Source organism: Drosophila novamexicana, unplaced genomic scaffold, assembly GCF_003285875.2.
Source record: "Drosophila novamexicana strain 15010-1031.04,08,12 unplaced genomic scaffold, DnovRS2.1 tig00000796-arrow-arrow-pilon, whole genome shotgun sequence".
NCBI classification, from domain to species: Eukaryota; Metazoa; Arthropoda; class Insecta; order Diptera; family Drosophilidae; genus Drosophila; species Drosophila novamexicana.
In genome coordinates this window covers 1,126,513-1,131,596 of record NW_020824824.1, presented here as the reverse complement: position 1 = coordinate 1,131,596, position 5,084 = coordinate 1,126,513, and the positions used below count along the sequence as shown (strand labels likewise).

At 42.2% G+C, this 5,084-nt stretch overlaps 1 long non-coding RNA gene across 5 annotated transcripts; it reads right to left on the bottom strand.

Annotated features, from left to right (window-relative positions):
- Positions 1-3,973: 3,973 nt before the first annotated feature.
- LOC115763953 lies at positions 3,974-4,707 on the bottom strand. Of its 5 annotated transcripts, none has more exons than XR_004017989.1 (5): positions 4,550-4,707; positions 4,433-4,476; positions 4,346-4,357; positions 4,072-4,190; positions 3,974-4,008 (listed from the first exon to the last, which is right to left on the bottom strand). It is a non-coding gene; the product is annotated as an uncharacterized LOC115763953 (long non-coding RNA). The 5 variants fall into 5 exon arrangements; XR_004017990.1 differs by lacking the exon at positions 4,346-4,357 and adding an exon at positions 4,307-4,345 and having other exon boundaries at positions 4,072-4,230; XR_004017991.1 differs by lacking the exon at positions 4,346-4,357 and adding an exon at positions 4,307-4,345.
- Positions 4,708-5,084: the final 377 nt, after the last annotated feature.

Here is a 5,084-nt window from a genome sequence, read left to right as displayed (position 1 = left end):
CATATCAGCTCCGCTTTATCTCTTTTATTATACAGAATGACTGATTACAGTTCAAAGTACAATATATCGATCGACAATAACGATAGCTATTCAAGCACACATTTCAAGAAATGTAAGCAAAAATTCTAAAGAGCGCTGACATCTAAATAGATTACTAAATGCTATATATTAACTTGTGGCGCGTACTTATGCTTGGAAGCTCCTTTTAAAACATAATCTATTGTTGACTCCCGTGGCAAGGGGCAGATTCTATGTACATTTCGCTTGAGAAACCTCCTCTTGGTCTTGAGAGTCACGTCGGGCACTGCGGCATCGCATCTGGGATGTAGTTCTGACACTCTTCCTAGTAACCATTGTCCAGGCGGTGCGTTGGCTTCGGCGATCAGAACTAGACTGCCGATCAGTATGCGGCTACAGTTGTCCTCCATTTTGAGCGTTCCTGTGAGGTACTCAGTTTTCCTCATTCATTGAGCTTCCCGAAGCTCATATGCAAGAAGCAGATAATGCAAGATCGTAACGCATTCCGAGGAAGTTTTCTGCAATTGATAATCCAATATTTCTTTCACAAGGCGCATAACAATTGATCTCCGCCATGTAAATGGAATCAATGAGTGAATTTATTTAGTACATTCATGACAGTATGATCTTTAGGCATTAAAATAAGATTGTTATTTGTAAATAGGCCTTTAGCAATCGCCTACCTACGCGTATCATCCTTCATATAATTCGTAGAATTTCTTCCTCTTCTCGAATTAATCAGATTTAACTATTAATTTTTTGCAGCTTTAATGGCTTTTTAACTTTTAATCTTTTGAATTTCTCACGCCGTATTAAACTTTGTAAATTCTAAATTATATAGCGAAGGCCTCCACCCATTTCGTCTACAGTAAGGTCAAACTGATGATGCTCGCGTCTTCAAACTCTACGCCACCTATAAACGTAGCTAAACATGTGCTGAAGTTTCAAAAAGTCGTTTGTTAATTTACATTCCCCGATAACATCGTAAGTCTCCTTTGTACCCTTCCTTTGTTCAGGTATTGCTTCGTCGCTGCAGCGCCATTGCGCGTCAGCCCATCATCTACTGGATGGCTCAGGAAACCAGGGCCCTGCCACCATAAGGTTGCATAGTTCAAGTTCGTTTGATACAATTCCTTGAATACAATTTCAGCCACCCGGTTGGCCACATCGTCTTGCATGCGATGGCAACCAGCTGACCACAATTGTAATGTCAGAGAGCCCGAACAGCTTTAATGAGTCCACCTCAAACGTTATGGAAACCAACAACCAACAATCTTTATCCCAGTCGTGCTACAGCAACCATAGAACACTGTTCGCTTCATAATTGTGGACCATTAACCATTAAACGAGAACTGAAATTGGTCACTTTGACTCACCCAACCTCTTCCAAGGGCTTTAGCTGCATCTTCAGTTTCAAGCATTAAAGGCTCTGGTTCGTGCGCGATGCTAAGGGCTTCACGGCATTTACGCCATTTGTGCAACTTTAACCTGATAAGCTCTAACGGCGTCTGTGAGGTCGAACCTATAAAAGCGCAATCTAGTCATCGTCTGAAAAGGATCGGGCTGCAAGGTCGGCCCAATAAGCATAACATCGTTTAGTGAGACGCCGTTTTTTGAATTGCACGTCAGACTTTCCGGCCTGAGCACTGGATGATGCGGCATAAAGTACATGATGTCCTTTACCCTAGCAGCCTCTACTTTTTCCAAATGGCCCAAATTTTTGTCTTCTTCAATAAATTCAGAATACTCTTTATTTAGAGAAGCATTGCGATTCAACTTCTTTTCTTAATTTAAAAATCTAGTAAGGGCAATCTGCTATGTATCCGCTAGTATAATACTTGTTTGGGGTTTCTAAATGATAGTGCGACAGTTAAATGGCCTTCTTCAGATTGTCTAGCATTAGAAACGAAGCTGCTTTCACATTGTTTTTCCTCTTCAGTGAATTTCTTAACAGGCTGCTGCGTTTCCTTGCATTTCCAATACCGTTGCACTTGCTTTTGCAGCCCATTAGAGTTCAGCATATTCTGCTCCCTTTCCTTGGCTAGCAGCAACACGTTAGTGGTGGGTGTAAGCTCTCCAACGACTATCCAGACTAATAGCGATTTCCTTAGGGTAGGCAATTTTTGTCCTAGTTTGATTTGACCTGCTGCTCCCATGTTGGTGGCCAATTCAAACCTAGAGGAGAACTTGTCGGATTATGTAGCGTAGTTTCGGTTAACACCCAAAAATAGCTGCACAGTTTGTCACTTTAGATTTGAAAGTGGGATTCACCTCACCAATAATCTGATATGTTGAATTGCCGATTTCACTAAATCGAAACTAATCTAGAAGTAAGAAAATTAGTTTAACTTTCAGAATCAAATATACATCTGCAATTATTATAAAGAGACTTGCAGATTGCGCTATGCAAATAACTGTTCCCTTGTTTTGATTGGCTATTATGCAAACCGTCACCTACGCTATCCGAAACTTTACAATGAAGCAATTCATGATAAAGCTTGTTGCATATGATACAGCGTTGGCTATCGCAACTCCTCGTTACTGGCCCTTATATGCTGCATTAACCCATGTGAGCTTGCACAACTGTAACACGACTTGCTAGTGCTGCTGCTAGCTACAGCTAAGCTAGCGTTCTTTAAAACGTTTTGGACGTTGGCTTCCGTAAAAAATGATCTTATGCTCTTTTTCAATTCAAAGAGGCAAATCACTAATAATTTGATTTACCCTTGCTGCTATACTTTAAGAGAGCGAAATAATGCTCAGCGTATTTGTTGCATTTGACGTTATCGGCAGCACCGAGGGTTACTCAGTTGGTTGCGTGCGATATTATCGGCCACGCCGATATCTTTTTGTCATATGGTCGGAGTATGCGGGGTGAAGCTGGGCCCACGGCGGAGCCCAAATTTTTGAAGGGTGGCAACGCCAGACATGCGATCCACGGCGCCAAAAGCGACGATTGCTATTGGCCGCCCGGTTCGCTCTTAAAGAGAATATGAGGAGAGTGGATCGCATGCCCTTGGATATGCCCTTGGCCTTCATTTGGGCCGTTGACCCAAAAAAATGCAGCTGTGCAGATGAGCAGCAACGGTGCCCGCCTCGCAAATGTATGCGTGTGCCGAAATTCGGCACCGATGGTGTGGCTGCCCAAAATGGAGGGAGTGCGATTTGTTCAGCGGTTAACGGCGGACGTGCCAGCTCGAAGTGAGCATAAAAGTTGTATATTGCATATCTGCTCAAAAGACTCGAATTTTTTTCCCTTCTGCAAATTAAGCCGGCGCGTAATACAAATGACTTAACAGACAAATAAAAGTTTTGGTTTTGTGTTTTTTTTGCCATTTAATAAATATATCTAAATCAAACCGCTCGAGTCACAAAAAAAATATAATAAAAAATTAAAAGAGACTTAAAACTTAAGTGCGACGAGAGACGAACCAAATAAGCCAAAAATTAACGGCTCCGGCACCAAGGAGACCAGCTCGCGCACCAGACAGGCCCACGAAACATTCAAAGGCCAGGATTCAGTTCAGCGGCGCAAACCAGCCATATCCGCGACGCCGCCAGCAAGCGTCGGCGCAAACCTGAAGGCGACGAGACGAGCCACCAACGACCGGGCTCCAACGACGAAGAAGCGGCCACAGGCGAGACCCCGCCCACATCCACCGAGTGAGTCCGTTCCATTTTTTTGCCCATCCTCGTTCGAGCCCCTGGCAGAGTCAGAAGAAGACTCCTAATTGCACTCCCTGAAGAGGAGTAGATTTTTTTTTATCGTAAATTTAGTTAATTTGTAGTTATAAAATATATTTATACATACATAGGCACTTACGCCGAGCTTCACTTTAGAGTGCGAACGGTGAGGGAAACTCCAAAGGTGATGCATCTGCGCCTGTAAAATATAAAAATCTAAAATTAACACTTGCGCGAACTATGCTCACATACTTACCTAATTTGAATTTACGCATTTATATCGCCCCTTACCACCCCCAGAGAGCTCTTTAGGTAGGGTAAGGTAGAATTAAGCGATTTAATACATACAATACATAATACGTGACATACCCAGTTTTAAGTAATTGTGTGGGCCATTGTTCCTAAATAGGCGCAACGATTGCCTCTAAAGTGCCTCCTTGCGCGTTTCTATTGCGGCGACTAGCAATATCCTTGTAGTATTTCGTCGCCTGTTCCATTCAGTGTTGTAAAAAAATAAAAAAATTAATTCTATAAGATAAGAGAAAAATTTAGGAATTAATGCACTTTGTCAATTAGTATAAATATATGCAACAGTAATACGCACCTGGAGAAGAAATGTTCACGTGCATGAATACGAATTTACCTGAATAGAGACCTCGTGCGAATTGGAAAGAAATAAAAGAAATATTAATGCCAATAATTATAAGAATACACAAACCATTATACGCACCTGTGAAGTTAATGAATTATCCGCTTGCATGAGATCCTAAACAGCTGCAAGATAAATGCCATAAGCAATGATTATAATTGTTATACATTTTAAGAAAACGCAACCAATTATACGCACCTAGTGAAAGAAATCATGTCCGGCTAAAATAATATTGTTGGGGAGAGTGGGCATTATGGCCGACACGGGCTAATATAGGCCATTTAGTGGCCAAAATGAGGGAGACGAGTGGAGGTGATCGTCTCATGGTAGGGCGGGTACGCTGGGTCCGGAACCAGGGCCCGATCTGGAAGAGTAAGGTGGATAAATAGTGTTTTTTTTGTTAATTTATATTGAGTGTCTTACCTTTGTTGTTTACATTTTCATAGTTGTTACAGCTGTGTATTTTGTTCATGAGTTAGTATTTCCGAATATTTGTTATCGATTATGCGGTTCATTTTGAGTAGTGTTGTGTGAGTCTGTTTTGCTACAGACGTGTAGCTTTGTTGTTATCGATTGTGCGGACTGCGGGCCAGGGATGGGACCACACCCAGAGAATCCGATGAGCCAGCCGGCGCGGCCCACTGAGAAACAAGCAGTTCCGTAACAATATGGCGCCCAATTTGAAGAAGCACTCGGCTTCTTTGAAGTCGGTGTGTAATCAAAGAAAAATAAA